This window comes from Cottoperca gobio, unplaced genomic scaffold (assembly GCF_900634415.1).
Source record: "Cottoperca gobio unplaced genomic scaffold, fCotGob3.1 fCotGob3_503arrow_ctg1, whole genome shotgun sequence".
Lineage (NCBI taxonomy): Eukaryota > Metazoa > Chordata > Actinopteri > Perciformes > Bovichtidae > Cottoperca > Cottoperca gobio.
The window spans coordinates 2,130-21,100 of NW_021167042.1; the positions used below are offsets into that span (position 1 = coordinate 2,130).

An 18,971-nucleotide genomic window follows, 5' to 3' on the forward strand; every position below is an offset into this window, starting at 1 on the left:
GAAATGAAAATGCTCATGAAATGCTACAAACACGGAGAGGAGTGTTGTATTCTAGTCTAACGAGGACTGAACATTTCAACAGGCTGACTGACAATAAACAAGTTTGACAACATTTTTACTTTTCAGCCACAGTAACATGACTTCCCCTAAACTTTTATCCTGCCTGACGTCTTCATGATCCTTTCAATCAAATCTGTTGAAGTGATTAAAAAACATAAAGTTATTGTTGAGGCTTCCAAGAGTTTCCTAATGCTAATGTTGGGCTTCTTTTAGGAAGATTTTCCTTGTGCGGTGCGAGGGTCTAAGGCAGGGGTGTCCAAACTACGGCCCGTGGGCCAACTGCGGCCCGTGATCCATTTTTAATTGGCCCGCAGCAAATTCTAAAAGTATAATGGAATATGGCCCAGATAGAAACTTGCACTTGAATGTTTTGCACTTCTTAGTTCTAACACAGAAACACAGTTTTGACTTGTCAGCTAACTTAAAACATCAAGTGTCAGATAAAGCTTGTGCTTTAGATGTTTACTGATTGCATGTGATGAGAGCACGGATGCGACAGACACCGCACAGCTGTTTTTGCGGGGAGTTGACGACAACTTTTGCGTTACGGAAGAGCTGCTTAGTCTTACGAGTCTAAAGGACACAACATAATTCGAGCACGAGGACTTTACCACAGATAATTTAAAGCTTTCCTGTCTGATGTTGATGCTGAATACGGGGACGTACTCCACAGTTCTGATGTGCGCTGGCTGAGTCTCGGCTCCGTGCTGCAGCGGTTTTATTCCCTGAGATCAGAAACCGACCTGTTTTTGAAAAAGAAGGACCGACCTCTTCATGAGCGATGAGTGACCCTCCATGTTTGGCAGACCTGGTATTTTTAGTTGATCTTACTGGTCATCTCAACACTGAACAAGAGCCTACTGCGCAACCTCTCTGATAACAAGGGGAAATATGTGTCTGTGATCACGTCTCTCATGACAGAATTCATTCAGCGCTTCCAAGATTTTTCTATCATTGAGAAAGAAATCGACATGATCAATGCAGAAGAAGAACAAAAGCAGATTGAGAATTTAAATGAGCGACAGCATCTCTGTGATGTCCTTCATATCTCAAACACCAAACTTACTCCTGACCTGCAGCATCCTTCAGTCCAAAGTGCAGTTTAGAGTGTTTAACAAGCTTGAGATATCTCCCCCCCCCCCCTTTATACAGGGCTGTGAAGGAGGATCACCATCCTGGCTAAGAAGCAATCTGAGGCAAACCCTTATTGTAACACATTAAATGAAACCTCATTAATAGAAAGCTGCGATGGAGGCTGTGATGGAGGCTGCCCCCCACCCCCACCCCTCTTGAGCATATTCAATTATCAAGCATAATCTACCTACATTTGATAGATTTTAAGGCAATATACCTCACCTCGAGTCAGTGGCCCAGCCCTTCATATATTTTTCTGTATGTGGCCCTCAGTGAAAAAGGTTTGGACACCCCTGGTCTAAGGACAGAGGGTGTCGTATGTTGTACAGGCTGTAAAGCCCCCTGAGACAAATGTGTCATTTGTTATATTGGGCTATATAAATGCATTTGATTTGATTTGATGTGTCCAGATGCTCAAGATAAGCCTAAAATAAAATATTTATCCTGGGGGGTAAAATATTGTAACAATATGTTGGCTGCTTCATAACTGGAGAACGCGAAGTTTGTAAAGATTGTAAAGTTTTGAAAACATTAGAACAAACATGGAGAAACTATGAAACCTGATACTAACTCACCTCAGCTGATGTGACTGTAGTCTGTTATTTATAGAGAGGAAACTAGAAGTCACACTAACACTCTGCTCTCTGCTGGATGATTCATGAACAGCAGCTCAAACAGACAAACAGGTCCAACCATCCATGGAAAAGGTCCAGTAAACATCAAAACCCTACAGTACCCTAAAACAGTACATTTAAATTTGAACGACATGAATTATGTCACGATAAGAATGCTGCAGCTCCGTCGTGAGACTCCACTCTAACTTCAGCTTATTTCAAAGATGGAGAATCAGAATCAGGGCTCCCCAGGACAGAGCTGGCCTTCTTAACCAGTCTGTTCAGTCTCTTCCTGTCAGCAGCTGAGATGCTGCTGCCCCAGCACACCACTTCATAACAAATGGCTGATGCCACCACAGAGTCAAAGAAGGTCAGACCTCAGTCTCCTCAGCATATAAAGCTGCTCCGTCCCTTCTTAAACAGAGCAGCAGAGTTATCTGACCAGTCCAGTTTATTGTTCAGGTGAACACTCTTTTACAATCTCAATGTCCGTTCCCAGGTTTGTTCACTGGTGTTGGGGGAGAATGATGGCGCCTCCTGATATCCACTCCCTGTATAGCTTCCTGGTCTTCCCTGCGTTGAGCAGGAGGTGGTTCCTCTGGCACCAGAGGGCAAAGTCCTGTGTCAGCTCTCTGCACTCCTCGTCATCCCCATCAGAGATGAGGCCGACAATAGCAGAGTCATCAGAAAACTTCTGCAGGTGACACTTTGCTGTGTTGTGGGTGAATTCTGCAGTGTAGAGGGTGAAGAGAAACAACGCCAGAACCGTTCCTTGGGGGCCCCCGTGCTGCAGACAATCATGTCCGAGTGACACTCCCAGGTCCTCATGTACTGTGGACGGTTGGTGAGGTAGTCCAGGATCCAGCTGGTGAGGTGATGATCCACCCCGAGCGCTCCAGCTTGTCCCCCAGCAGCCTGGGTTGAGTGGTGTTGAAGGCACTGGAGAAATCAAAGAACATGATTCCCACAGTGCCCCCAGCCTTCTCCAGGTGAGAGAGAGATCTCTGCATCACGTAGATGACAGCGTCATCCACCCCGATCTCACTACACGCCATTTGTCCAACGTCACATTGGTCCTGACGTCCACTATGATGAGTTTGTTCAGGCGGCAGATATTTGGTTGATGAGAACTGACTTTTTCTTTGAGTTCTTTGTCCCACCACAGTGTAAACCCGCCAAGCTGCTTCCTCAACACCTGCAGGACTTTGTCTTGAGCTCTGCAGAGCATAGAATCATTATCATGAGCCTGGAGACATTACGTTACGTTACAGTTTATTTTGCTGACAACTTACAATAAGTGCAAACAATGATGAGAATATAACTTCAAACAGCAAGTACATCATGTGACGGCCTCAGAGGTGGCCTTGTCCTGTCCTTCCCATGTTGTGTGCTTAACCTGTGTTTCAGGAGGTTGATTGGTGGAGCTGAGACCTCATCTCCTCATCACTGATTCAGCACACCTGAGCAGGCTGGGCTCAGGCTATAAAGAGACCTGCAAGATCTTCTCTGTCTCTTCCCTCTGGCCTGCTGCCTGCTATTGTATTGTATTGTATTGTATTGTATTGTATTGTATTGTATTGTATTGTATTGTATTGTATTGTATTGTATTGTATTGTATTGTATTGTATTGTATTGTGCTTTGTGGATCATTTACTTAAATTAATCCATATAGAAAAATTATTTGATTGTGTGTGAGTTGTCTAATATTGAGTAGAAGACTGTTAGCATTTAGCTATTAGGTAAAGTCTCTGGCTTGCCTTTAGAGGAGGAGAGTATTAGATTTGGGAGGCCTCAGTCTTTAATTTTGGCTGTTGGTTGTAATTAAGAGCAATTTGTCTGTCTAGGCATAGGTTGGTGAATGTTTTCCTGAGCTGCTATTGGGGAGTTGAGGGCTGGTAAATAATTTGGAACCCATATTCCTGTTAGGCATAAGCAAAGTGACACACTGGCTATCTCTATTGAACTCTTTTTTATTTTTGTTTGTTATTTTTGTGCAGTAAGTGGTTAGGGCATTGCTCGGGGCACTTCTAGGACTGTCTAGGTGATTTTCAGCATGCTGGAAGTTAACCGGGTTGCTGGTTTTTGTGCTTAATCCATCCCGCCACAATCCTGCATGAGGACTAGGGTTGAGTGAGTCAGTTAGTATTGGTTAAATAGGTCGCCAGAGGGATTGGGTTCCATCGTTAAAACAGCCTTTAACCCTGTTGCATTAGTGTTGGAGGACTTGGTGTTTGTAGTTATGGCTACTGTGGCTAACTTTGTTCAGTCTCCGTCTGAGGAACTGTTGGATAGTTGTACAAAAATGCAACTTTTGAAGCTTGTTGAGCATTATGATGTTGATGTTGGAGAAAAATGGTTAAAGGAAATTAAAGGGTCATTGAGGGATACTTTAACGGAAATCGGTATTTTGCCAGCTACACTAGAGTCAAAGTGACAATGTTGGTGAGTCTGTGGGTTCTCCTACAATAGCTTTAACGTTCGCGCAACAAAAATAATTATTACTGTTGCAGATAGAGAGGGATAAATTGGAAAAGGAACGACAGTCTTTGGAAAAGGGAAGATTGGAGTTCAAGCAGTACCGGTTAGACCTAATTAAGTCAAGTAATGCTGATACTAGGGATTCAGGTGAATACGGTTCACAAAATTTGAAAAGGTTTGATGTGGTGAGACACTTGCGTCTCGTACCGAAGTTTGAAGAGAGACCCAGAACCTTTTTGCTCCCTTTTTGAACGTGTTGCCAATGGGAGAGGGTGGCCCGAGGCTGACCAGGTAGTGATGTTGCAATCGGTATTGACAGGAAAAGCCCAAGAAGCTTATTCAGCGCTTAGTGCAGTTGAAAGCCAGAAATATTCTACTGTTAAAGATGCTGTTTTGAAAGCTTATGAGTTGGTACCAGAGGCCTATCGGCAACGATTTAGGTCTGGGAGGAAGTCTGACGAGCAGTCACATTGTCGAATTTGTAAGGGAATTAATTAAACATTTCAATAGGTGGTGTTTGGCGTTGGAAGTTACTACTTTTAAAGATCTGTTTGATCTGATGGTGCTAGAGCAGTTTAAAGAGTGTATTCCACCTGAGGTTGCCACTCGTATTGCTGAGCGTGGAATTGAGACTGCCTCTAAAGCTGCTACCATGGCAGATGAGTATGTGCTGGCACATAAAGGAAAGTTTGGAAAAAACTGTGGGGCAGATAATGCTACTGCTAAAGCTGTTGATCACTCCGCAAAATTCTCTTGGTCTGAGTCCGCAAAGAGGAATCCTGGTCCGCGTTCATCTCATTTTGATCATGCGTGTAACTATTGCCATGAGAGGGGACATTGGAAAGCAGAGTGTCCTCTACTTGAAAGTAGGATAAATCGCACAGGTGGTAGATATATTAGACCAGTTGCTCTCAGTGCTCCAGTTAGGACAATTCCAGTTGTTTTGGAGGAGGTGCTGGATTCAGTAAAATCTGAAGCTGGAAAATATTCTGGTTTTGAAGCTTTTGTGTCAGATGGGGTTGTATCTCTCACTGGGAATGATATTAAAGTGCCTGTGATAATTCTACGAGATACAGGCGCTAAGGATTCATTTATTCTAGCTTCCGTGCTGCCCTTTTCTCAGGACTCAGATACTGGTGATTGTGTGCTGGGAATGGGCTTAACCACTCTGTGTGTTCCTTTGCACAGAGCCAGTCTGTGTTGTGGCCTTTTGAATGGTGAGGTCCACATTGGGGCCTTGCCTATCGATGGGATAGATATCATTATGGGAAATGATTTGGCTGGTAACCGGGTTTGGGCTGATGGTCAGGATGGCTCTCCATCTGTTAAGTTTGTGCTGTGACACAGGCAATGACTAGCGCTAGGTCAGATTCTTCCGTTGAGGAGGAAGAGTGTGATTCAGGGAGTTGCATGTACCTGAATCTCTTCCCATCTCACAGCAGGAGCTTAGTGGTGAACAGCGAGCTGACGCTGCTTTGAGTGGGCTGTTTGACCAGGTGCGGCCTAGCAATGATGCTAAAAGTGCAGCTTCTGGGTATTTCCTGCAGAGTGAGGTATTGGTGCGTAAGTGGGTGCCCCAGGGTTTTGATTGTGTGGGTGATCCGGTAGTTCAAATAGTGGTGCCAACTAAGTATCGAAATACAGTTTTGAAATGGCTGTATCCTCTTCTTCTCGTTGGGCTTCACCATGTTTGTTGGTAGAAAAATCTGATAAATCACCAAGCTGTTGTACAGATTATCGCAAAGTAAATGCTGTGACAAGGTCTGATTCCTATCCATTGCCTCGTGTCGAGGACTGTATTGACCAAGTTGGTGCAGCTAAATATGGCCTTGTCCTGTCCTTCCCATGTTGTGTGCTTAACCTGTGTTTCAGGAGGTTGATTGGTGGAGCTGAGACCTCATCTCCTCATCACTGATTCAGCACACCTGAGCAGGCTGGGCTCAGGCTATAAAGAGACCTGCAAGATCTTCTCTGTCTCTTCCCTCTGGCCTGCTGCCTGCTATTTGTATTGTGCTTGTGCTTTGTGGATCATTTACTTAAATTAAACCATATAGAAAAGTTATTTGATTGTGTGGTCTCCCTCCTTGTCACCTCCTCTCGAGCCAGGTTGTGACAATCAGCTTTAAATGGGTGACATCATTTAAATGCAGAACAATAGCTTCAAACAAGCCAAACCAATGTAAGTGCAACATACAAAGAGATTAATTTTTTTGCAGTTGAAACAGACAGAGCCTCCCCCGTTATTATGAAAAGTAAAACAATTAATAACAATAAAACAATCTCTCTGTAAATCTGACTCTTTCAGAGTCAGTGCCTCCCCAGCCATGAACCTCACTGCACGTCACTGTCTGGGTCCCACTCACAGTGAGGGAGTAGCGAGCCGATTGGCCGATGCAGAGCGAAGTGAGCGAGCTGGGGTGTGTGGTTTGATCATGGCCTGGATGTAGGAAGGGGCTGATCCATTCACAGCACGGTAGGCCAGGACCAGAATCTTAGAGCAGATTTTGGCCACCACTGGTAACCAGTGAAGGGAGCAGAGGAGAGGTGTAGTGTGGGAGAACTAAGGTAGGTTAAAGACCAGTCGGGCTGCTGCATTCTGGATGAGCTGTAGAGGTTGAATGGTACATGCAGGAGTCAAGCAGTAAGATGACAACAACACAAACTAAAGTAACAACTATTAAGGAGGCATTAAGTTATCCGCCTGCCTTGTAAATGTATACATGTAAATACATAAAGGTTGTGTCTCTTTGTACTGCAGCTGCTGACTGACATTATATTTCACTGTTCAATGTCTTTAAATATTTCCACAGTAAGTATTCATTTTCACAGAAATATATTCTCACAGAAATATATAACGTGCAAAAGTGTCCGAAGCAGCATTTTACATTAAGTATGCTTACTCACTGTTTAGTTTGCTCCTGAAACTTGGCATCTTTTAGCGTCACACGTGCGTCAATATCAGGCGTCAAATCCTGAGGAGCCAATTTCAGGATGTCATTTAAGTGTTTGTGTGTGAGCCTAGAGCTTTGTTTTATTGATGCTCATTACAGAGAAAAGTTGTTCACAAAGGTAGGTAGTCCCAAACATGCACAAAACCTTTGCAGCTAGAGCTGTCAATGTGGGGTGCCCTGTCAAGAGATGCTGATAAAAGGTGTCCAAGCCCACCGAGACAAATTTTTCCCTCAAATCTGAATCACACTGCAAGTTGATTACTTCAAGTTGGATGTCGACGCGACCCTCAGTGGACTGGTTCCGGCCCGCAGGCCGTATGTTTGACACCCCTGTAAAGAGTGTTTCTGCAGAAGCCGACTGTTGCAGAGATGTTGGCAGTGACAGTTGGTCATCCAGTGTAACACCCAGATTCCTTGCAGCCCAAATTGGGGAAACAACCAAGGTGCTGTTGGACAGGCTGCCCCAAAAATAACTCTTAGGACGCCCAAAGAGTGTTTGTGGACCACGGAGGCACCAACAGACTTCAAGAGGCCATCTACCACAGAGTTCTCATCGTCGGCTATCCTCTGATGTTTGACCAGGAGGATCAGGATGAGAGCGAGGGCGATGCCAAAGTGCTGGACGTTGACACATTAAACAAAGACATCTTCCTGGAGGCGGTGAAGGCGGTGGTTCATGAGCCGTCCTACAGGGAGAACGTGCAGAAGCTGTCACTGACTTGTATTCTAACAGTGAAATGTTTGGTAAGTGTTTGAAGGCAGGAAAGAAAAACTGCACTAACACAGATACTTCTGTTGCCCTGTATGTACTTCTGTAGCACTTCAGTTTTTCTCTGACAGCAGCAGAAAAAGAAAGAATGAGAGAAGCAGAGAATAAATGATTGTTGTGTCTCGTCAGCTATGTTAAATGTATTCATGTTCATGTTTAGGGTTTAGATCAGGCTTTTGTTTAATGTCATGTTAGTCTGTGGTTGTCATGTGACCTTTTGTGTAGTTAGATTCACTCAAGTCTTGTCTCGTCGTACACTTCCTGTTTTGTTTTGAAATGTTTTCTTCCCCTTGTGTCATGTCTTGATTACTTCCTTCCTTGGTGTGATTGTCTGCCCCGCCCCTGATTGTTTCCACCTATTGTTTTGTACTTTGTTTGCAGCAAAGCATTTTATTTTGTTATATCCGTCTCGGAGTCGTTCATTTGAGTTCACCATTCTTGTGTCTGAGTTCCTCAACAACTATGTTTGAATTCAGTGTTAATATCTTGTATAATTGAGTTTTATGATGGTACAGCAGCACAAAATAAATGTCGGCCTCTGAAGAGCTGAAAAGACTCATGTCCAAGATATCATTCAGTCTGAATAATGTCTTTGAGACTCGACTGAACTGGTGTCTGAAGAAGCAACAACATCAAGAGCCACAGCAGAGATGCATCTCTTATCTGCCCTGGACATACAGCATGTCTGACAAACACAATGGGTTTTTGTGAAGGATATGTATTAAAAGAAAATCCATCATAAACTGCTGAGAGGTGCTGCTATTGATCAACCTGTGCAGCAAACAGGAATATGCATGTAAATAAGTGACAGATCAAATGTTCAGTGTTCAAAATGAGTCTGCTGTGAACAAAATGTGGACTTTGTCTCCATCTTGCGGCATTTACAGGAAATATAATGTGACCATGCATCACATACTGTATACATATACATGGAATTGGAGTTTCGGGCTTCCAGTGGAATCGCAATGCATGCTGGTGTGGCGGGCCTAGAAAAGTGAGCACCAACTCTACAAGGGCCGCCATATTGGATTTCTTCTCTATGTGTTTACATTGTATTTAGCTTATTCTTCAAGTGTGTTGTAAACAAACCTACTACTCTACAATGAGTTCTGAACTCCTTTCTTATGATGAGGTTCAGATGTGGAAAGTCGAAGCTTTGATAGTATTTTGCCGCAAGCGGAATTTAAAGGTTTCAGGAACAAAACTGGAGCTTATTGCCAGGGTGTTTGCTGCATCAGAGATGGGCATTGAGGAGCAACCAACAGCTAACGAAAGACTTTCAATCACAGAAAAAGAAAAGACTAAGCTTTTGGTTATGCAGAGTGGCGTTTCAGTTCCTGATCCCTTGACATTGCAGGATGGCTGGGTCAATGAAAACAACAGCATGACTTCTTGGCCGCCGATATACCTCAGCAATATAACGTTATTTTTAATGTCTGACCACCCAGGGAACCATGTCGAGTTTCATAAACGAACTTTGAATGAATACAAAGAAGGCAAAGCATTTAGACTGTTTGACTCTGGCTGGTTGAAACAAATATCTTTCAAATGTACTCAATGAAAGTTTCCCATACGCCACATTCGGCATGGATCTGCGCAGTCAAGGAAACTAGCGATATCATAAGTGCTTATTGCAGTTGTGTTGCAGGGTAAGCTATTATAAATATATACCTAACTTGTGTTTGTTAATTATTATAAAACTCAATATATAGAAAGTACATTTGTCAATATATAAATCAAGTAGATAGACTACATACCCTAGGTCGAGTTCAGGATCAGGGAATTCATTTGTTGGTTTTCCTTGCATGAAATGCTCACTGCAAATCTGCGAAGATTTCTTGGGTTCCCAAGACTTCCCATCGTAATCCTGTCTCTTTCCAGCTTTGGTCCATGCTAGCCTTCTATCATTGTTCTTTAGTGCTGTTGGAAATGGAAATAGTTTGAACGGGGGCTTGCAGTTGCAATTTCTCATCAAACGAGTGCAATCATGAAGCTCACAATGAGATTCTGCCCATTTATTTAGCTTTCTCCCACTGTTTGAACATCACCACACAATGTCGGTGTCCAAATCCCATAACTAGAAGAGCGATGATTACACACTAAAAACTAGTCACATACAATGTAAACACGCGGAGAAGAAATCCAATATGGCGGCCCTTGTAGAGTTGGTGCTCACTTTTCTAGGCCCGCCACACCAGCATGCATTGCGATTCCACCGGAAGCCCGAAACTCCAATTCCATGTATTGCACATTCAATAATGTGGATGACATTATGCACATGTGGGTATGTTGTCCCTGAACACTGCCTTCAGTAGGTCACACAATTAATCACATGTAAGAGTGAAGGAACCAAATCTTTAGTGAAAACTCTCCTAAAGAGCAAATCCTTCAGACAGCCATCACTACATGTGTGTGTACAACCCTCAGTCCTCCCTCTCTTCAATGAGCCTCTTTATAACACACTTGAGCATCAACACACTGTTACAACTTCAGATTACAAAGCTGACCAACAACTGCTTTATTGGTTTCTCATAAGACAAAGTCTCAAAGTGAAGAAATATGTATTTTCTCAGGAGACTGTTGTAAATGATTATATTTAATGCTGCAGTGAAGGTGTAGGAGGGTAAATGTGATTCCTGAATGTTTCTAAGTGAGAATCAATTCATCTCCATCAAATCCAAGAAACCCTGGATGACTACGGAGTTGCGTGACTTGCTGAAGGCACAGAACGTCGCTTACAAATCTGGTGACGTGGTGGCTCTGAAATCAGCAAGAGCACCGGACACCTGGACCGTGCCATCAGAGAAGCTAAGCACACCCCTGGTAAAAGAAATCCAGAGTTTCTTTAATGACGCTATGAATACCAGGCGCATGTGGCAGGGTATTCAGACCATCACTGGATACAAGGCTGCTCCACCACCCTGTGAGGACAACACAATCTTTCTCAACAACCTCAATAATCCCTTTGGACGCTTTGAGGCACTAAACAACACAACTGCAATGAAAGCTGTCCCCAAGCATGATGAACAATCACTGATCCTCGAAACAGCTGATGTCCAGAGGACGCTGAAGAAAGTTAACCCCCGGAAGGCGGCGGGCCCGGACAGTATTCCAGGATGGCTGCTCAGGGACTGTGCTGGCCCATGTCCTCACGGACATCTTCAACACCTCGCTGGACCAGGCTATTGTCATCGGGACGTCTCTTCCTTCCATCAGAGACACTGCAAATAAACGCTGCCTCACCAGAGCCCAGAACATTATAAAAGACCCCCCTCACCCCCACCACGGCCTGTTCTCCCTGCTGCCCTCTGGCAAGAGGTTCCGCAGCATAAGGAGCAGAACAACCAGACTCTGCAACAGTTTCTTTCCCCAAACCGTCAGACTGTTGAACCAAAAATAACTTTCTCTCCTGAGCAATGTGATGTGAACTCCACTTTAAGAACTCTTTAAAGTATTTTTAGAGTGTGTATATATGTTATTTATATAAAGTACATTTATATTTTAAGTACACATTTTATTTTATATTTATGCATCAGCACCACGACACTTTTAAATATTTATGACCAATTACTCTTACTCACTTTTACAGTAAGCCAGGACAACAAAATTTCATTTGAATTGTACATTGTATAATCTCGAAATGACAATAAAGTTAATTGATTTGATTGAAATGAAACCCGTTGCACAACTCTTCTCCAACATGCCATGCTTTATTCCTCACACGTGTTCTGCTACTTACAGTGGATATATAAAGTCTACTCACTCTTATGAAATTGCAGGTTTTTGAAACGTAAAGACATCAATAACAACGTAAATGTCAGACTTGTTCGATCTTTAATGTGATCCTCCAACAAACAAATCCAGAGAAAACAACTAGTTAAATATCAGAACAACAAAGTGATTGCATAAGTCTGCACACCCTTTCATAACAAGCTGTGTTCAAAGTTAACCAATCACATTCAAAATCATGCATGTAGGTAAACAGCATACACCTTCCATCCATGAAAGTGATTCTGACTAAAACCAGAGTAAAGTCAGCTGTTGCTGAAGTATTTGTTTGAATGTTTGGTGTTGCATCCTACTGGGAGAGCCATGGACCACAAAGAGTTACCAAAGAAACTGCCAGATGTAATTGTTGAAAAGTAGAATCAGGAGAGGGATATAAAAGAATATCGAAGGCATTAGATCATGGGTGTCAAACTCTGGCCAAATTAACATTAGAGCTGGCCCGCTGGTATTATACCGCATTCACCGCTAATACTACAAATCCCATAATGCTCTGCCGTTGTTTTGGCGCGCCAGCCATGCTCTCTCCTCTGTGTCAGTAGCATCCGTGTTCTTGCGCAACGCTTCTGCTGAAAGCCGGCCGGCTCACCCCGCCTCCCCGTGCCTCTCTCCCAGACGTGCTGCGGCCTCATTCTACAACTGTCAGTGTCACTGTGTTACCCCTACCAACAATGGCGAAAAGGAAGGCAGAAAACAGAACTTTTCTGGACAGGTGGGAGACAGAATATCTGTTTATATATGTAAAAGACAGACCTGTTTGTCTCGTTTGTGGAGCCAACGTGTCGGTAACTAAGGAGTACAACATTAGGCGACACTATGAAACGAAACACCAGGACAAGTACAAGGACCTGGACACGACTCAAAGGAGCCAGAAAGTAGAGGAGATGAAAAGAGGTTTGGTTTCACAACAGAATATGTTCAAAAAAGTCACAGCACAAAATGAGGCTGCTGTAAAGGCAAGTTATATCGTGGCAGAAGAAATCGCCAAATCAACCCGACCCTTTAATGAGGGAGAGTTTGTTAAAAAGTGCATGCTGAAAGTTTGTGACCAAGTGTGCCCAGAGAAAAAGCAGGCCTTTTCAAACGTAAGCCTGAGCAGGAACACAATAGCTGAGCGCACATGTGATCTTGTGACCAGCTGATGGAAAAGGGAAAAGATTTAGTTTCTTTTTCCCTTGCTGTGGACGAGAGCACTGACGCGTCTGATACTGCGCAGCTGTCAGTCTTCATCCGCGGTGTCGACTCAAATCTGTGTGTTCCGGAGGAGCTTTTGGGATTTAAATCCATGCATGGCACAACCACAGGGAAGGACATCTTTGAGGAGGTTTGCAAATGTGTAACTGAAATAAACCTGCCGTGGGATAAACTCGTGGGATTAACCACTGATGGTGCGCCAGCGATGAGTGGTACAAAGAACGGACTGGTGGGCAGGATGCGGGAAGAGAACTGTGCAGGTGAGCTATCTGTTTATCACTGCATCATACATCAAGAGTCACTGTGTGCTAAAGCCCTAAAGATGGAACATGTTATGACCACAGTAACACAAGTTGTTAACTTTATAAGAGCCAAAGGTCTGAATCACCGCCAGTTTAAGTCTTTTCTGGACGAGTTTGGTTCGGAACACACAGACGTGCCGTATCACACAGAGGTGAGATGGTTCAGCCGCGGAAAAGTACTGAACAGATTTTTCGAGCTGCGTGAAGAAATATGTCAGTTTCTGCAAAGCAAAGGGAAGGACACAGCAGAGCTCTGGGAGCAAAGGTTTCTGTGTGAGCTGGCCTTTCTGTGTGACCTCTCAAGCCATCTTGATGCGCTGAACCTGCAGCTACAGGGGCGGGGCCGCATCATCACAGATATGTACTCGTCAGTGAGAGCTTTTAAAACTAAACTCTGCCTGTGGGAGAATCAGCTGCTGCAAGGAAACCTTGGCCATTTCCCTGCTGCCAAACCATAAAAACGCAGATCTCTTACCGCCGTGTGCGCACAGTTTGCTGAACAACTCAGTGTACTCGGCGCTGAGTTTATCCGGCGATTTGGCGACTTTGATGGTCAGAAATGTAGATTTGAACTGTTTAGTAATTCCTTCGCAGTTGATGTGGGAAAAGCACCAACTAACCTCCAAATGGAGCTGATTGAACTCCAGTGTGATGACACGCTGAAGTCAAAGTATGATGCTTTTTGGCGCCGCACAGTTTCCACAATTCATCCCTGACACAATGCCTCAGCTCCGCACCCAAGCTGCTCAATTGCTCTCCATGTTCGGCAGCACTTATCTATGTGAGCAACTTTTCTCCTCAATGAAGATGACGAAAACGTCTCGCAGGATACGTCTGACTGATGAACACCGTCGTTCGATAATGAAGGTTGCCTCAGCTCAAAGCCTGAACCCCGACATTAATGAACTAGTATCCAAGAAAAGATGCCAGGTATCTGGCTTGGGCACATCAGATTAGATCAGTGTGTCGCAAACTGAGCAGTAAAAAGGCCTGAATGGTTGATTTATTCATTGTTATTTTGTTTTCAAATTTATTAGCCTGTGGAAAAAGTTAATGTTGATATTTACCTCAGAAGGCTGCAAATAGAAAAGAGGCATTCCATTTTTTATTTAAATTCTATTTAATATACCATTGATGTTTTTTCGTTCGTTTTTTGAAAGTTGATTTTGCACTATTAAGTTATATAAGCGTTGCTTGTTCCATATTTAGTGTTAAAGCAAATCAGTGTAGCAAACTGAGCAATAATTAACGTTTTATTCATGCACTTTCTCTTGCTACTTCAAGGCTTGAATGTTTGATTCATTCATTATTATTATTTTATTTTCAAATGTATTATTAGCCTGTGGAAAAAGTTTATTTTGATATTTACCTCAGAAGGTTGCAAATAGAAAAGAGGCATTCAATTTTTATTTAAATTTTATTTGATATGCCATTGATATTTTTATTATTATTATTATTATTATTATTATTTGAAACTCGATTTAGCATGTCACTATAAAGTTATATAAGCCTTGCTTGTTCAATATTCAATGCAAAACTTGTTTGGGTCCCTATTAAAAGGTTAATTTGTTCAACCTTGGCCCACGGCTTTGTTCAGTTTTAAATTTTGGCCCGGTCTGTATTTGAGTTTGACACCCCTGCATTAGATGTACCGTGGAGCACTGTCAACCCATCAATAAGTGGAGAAGATGTGGCACCACAGAGACATTGCAAAGATCAGGACGAGCCTCCAAAGTTGATGAGAGGACGAGGAGAAGACTTATCAGGGAGGCGACCAAGAGGCCAACGGCAACATTGAAGGAACTAAAGGAATTTCTGGCAGGTACTGGTCCCTCCTTGCATGTGACCACCATCTCCCGTATTCTGCACATGTCTGGGCGATGGGGTAGCGTGGCAACACGGAAACCCTTTCTTACAAAAAGAAATATCAAAGCCTGTTTGAGTCACCCCCGAACCATGTGGGAAGATGTGTTGTGGTCTGACGGGACAAAGGTTGAACTATGTTAAGATATGTTTCAATACAGCTCATCATCCAAGGAACACCAAACGCCTGTGAAGCGTGGTGGTGGGAGCATCATGCTTTGGGCTGCTTGAATGAATAGCTCCAAATATCAAGATATTCTGGCACAAAACCTGCTGTCAGAAAGATGAAGATGAAGAGGAAGAGGAAGAGGAATATCTCGTCCCAACATGACAATGACCCAAAGCACACATCCAAGTGGACCAAGGCGTGGCTTCAGAAAAGGAAAATCAAAGTCTTGGAATGTCCCAGTCAGAGCCCGGACCTCCATCCCATCGAAAACATGTGCAATGACCTAAAGAGAGCTGTACACAGGAGATCCCCTCGCTATGTGAAGGAACTTCTACTTTTCTGCAAAGAAGATCAAATTCCAAAGTGTCGATGTGCAAAGTGAATAGAGACTTCTTCACAAAGACTTGCTGCTGTAATAAATGCACAAAGTGCTTCACAAAGTGTTCGTTGGGTGAGGTGTGCAGACTTACGCAATCAGGGTGTTGTAGTTTTTAAAAACGTCTTCTTCCTAATAATTAACTATTTGTTTTTTTAACTGTATTTGTGTTTGTTTGGTGGAACAAGTCAAACATTTACTACGTTGTTATTATTTCTGTCTTTACGTTTGAAAAGCCTGCAATTTTATAAGGTGTGTAAACGTTTTATATCCACTGTAGCCTTCATCAGGGTGGCATGAGGCTGTTCTAGCTTCTTTATATACAGTCTGTATATAACAGATATATATACGGTTTGGCTGTCCATACATACAAATAAAAAGAGGTTTAATTATTAATGTGTTGAGATTAAATAAAGTTTCTTTAGTAAAAGCTGGTTTTATTATCATCTTTCATTGTTTGTATGTTTTGTAATTTGTCACATGAATATTTGACGTAAAGAAAGGAAACAACCTCAGAGATAACATTTTAATAAAACTGCTGATTATTTAATAAATAATCATGTGAAGCAGCATGATGTACATTTTATAAAGATTTAGTTCATTTAGAAATGAAACATATTAAAGTAAATTGTACAGAAAGTATTTCCTTTATGTTGATCTAAAACTGGACATTGTCATTTATCATTCATGTTATTGACCATGTAAACACTACAAACAATGTTATATAGGCTACAGGTTGCAGAAGCACTGTAAGAATTAAGACTGAACTCAAATAAAAGTATATTAAATGACTTGTTCCCTCAGAGTAAAACAACAAATCCAAATCTGAAATCATTCATAAAAAGAGCCAAAACTCTCCAAACTAAAAGTGATGACTGATTCTACTATACAAGGTTGTTTGACTAAACACTAGATGTTGATAACCAGGATAATTAACAGCTTTGACTTGTTAACTTTGTTTCCTGATGATGTGATAAAGTTTCAGCATCTTGTATCCACATTGTCTTTAAGAGGTGGCATGACATACACACTAAATCTATTTCTGAAACGCCAACAAAGCAGAGAATTCACAAAACAACGTCAAATATTCTGAAGACATCCATTAAAGAGAAAACAGAAAGTCAAGAGCAGGAGTTCCCATCTTTAGAGATTTTAGATAAACAAACTATAACTACATCCTTCATGGCTCAAGATTAAAACAATGTGTTTACAGTAAGTTACATGAAGACAATAAACACATGAAACCATGTTGCATAAATCATTTCAGACGGAGACAATTCATAACAACAAATCAATTCTGCTGAAAAACAAAACAAAAACAATCAATGCATTTGAATACACTGAGACTCTGAGTGTAAAGTGTCAAACTCTGACAGTAAAACATGAGCAAATGTAAAATAACTCATCTGAAGATTCAGAAATGTAACAAACTAAAACTGACGTCTGAAGACAAAAGTTAAAGAATCACAAGTGAACACAAAGTATTTGGTTTAGTGGAGACAATAAATGTTACATTGTGGTGATTAAACACAACATGCTGCTAACCAGGCTCGTCTGTAAACCTGCAGGAAGGTTGAAGAGCAGATGATGTAATGCAGTTTGAGGATTAACATCATATTTGTCTGGATTTTCTGTTGTTTGTCTTGATTATTACAATGAGATCTAGACAGACAGTGAAGTCAGACTGAAGTCTTAACGAACACTTACATTCCTGAACGTCACAGAGAAATCTCAGTGGGACACATTTTGATATCAGCAGTTTTAGCTTCACCAGCTTTTCCAATACTGAACAATGGGAAGAGTTTCTCAGTGAAAGTGTCTCTGTGAGTGTAGATGTGAGTCATGTCTTCAGGGTTGTGGAAGGAAACCTCCCCCCTGTCATAGTCCAGCTGGACTCTGATCCTCTGGAGATTCTTCTTCACTCTGACAGTCTCACCAATCACCATTAGTGTATTTCCCACTGCGATGTGATAAACACCAGATTCCATATTTTGGTGAAGCTTGTATCTCTCCCTTCCTGTCAACTGACTCTTTAACCAAACCTACAAACCAGACAGGATGATCTCCCACCTCCACCTCCCAGCTGTGTTTCCCTGAGCTGAAGCCCTCAGAGCCCAGAACATCAGCATACTTAGTGCATCTCTCTGGATTATCAGGAAGCTGCTGGTTTGTGTCTCCACATCTCACACTGGTCAGATCATCAGACAGATAGAGACAGCAGGCTGCAGTGTTTGGGTCCAGAAGGACAGGACTGAAGTGGACCTTCTCCTTCATCTTCTCCCAGACTCTGAAGGACAGGTTGCCCAGGTGTTTGGCCACATCTATCAGCGCTCCTGAGAGCAGCTGTGGATCTGACAGTGAGCACTGGACTCTGGCTCTGGTCTGAGTGGCTTTATAACTGCTGAGGAATGGCACCTTGTGTTTCTGCAGGTCTTCTTCAACAGCAGAGATACTGTGTGACAGAGAGGAGATCTGCTCCTGAATCATCTTCATCTCTCTGCTGATAGTCTCCCTCTTCTGCTCCTCTTCCTCCCTCAGAGCTGCCAGTCTGGACTCCTCTTCCTCTTTCAGGAACTGGTGGAGCTTGTTGAACTCTGCTCTGATCTTCCTCTCTGTGGACAACAGCTGCTTCTTGGACTCTTGAATCACTTCGTTGTATGTTTCCTCCACTTGTTTGTGTTTGTTCCTCTTGTCCTGCAGAGACTCTAAGTCACATGTCAGCTGGTCCTTCAGCTCACTGACTGCTTGTTCTACAGGAACCACCGTGTGACTCTGGTGGAGAGAAAACTCACAGACAGGACACACAGCTCTATCTTCATCCTTACAGAACAATCGAGGCTCTTCTGGATGTTTACTACACAACACCTCCACCTTCTTCTCTCCTTTCTCCGTCTCAGATGATCCAACTTTCAGCCTCTCAGCAAAGCAGTCAGCCAGTTCCTTCAGTGCAAAGTCCACAAGTAATGTATCTTTTGAGGTCTTTCTTTTACAAATGGGACAGTTTCTGTTCTTACTTTGTTCCCAGAAGTTCTGCAGGCAGCTGGAACAGAAGCTGTGGTTGCAGCTCAGAGACACAGGATCTCTGAAAGTCTCTGAACACACGTGGCAGTTCAGGAAACTTTCAACAAGAGCGGTTTTCTCAGCCATCTGTCTCGGTCCCTGTTGTCTTTTGAAAGCAAGACTCAACAAGTTACTGTCCTTTCTCTTCACTCCAGACGTGTGTTTTCCAGCAGAGATCTCACACCCTGTCCTGGCGTCTCAGCTCTGTTCAACAA

General features: G+C 42.8%; 1 pseudogene; it reads right to left on the reverse strand.

Annotated features, from left to right (window-relative positions):
• Positions 1 to 16,261: 16,261 nt before the first annotated feature.
• LOC115006133 (nuclear factor 7, brain-like) lies at positions 16,262 to 18,964 on the reverse strand (annotated as a pseudogene).
• Positions 18,965 to 18,971: the final 7 nt, after the last annotated feature.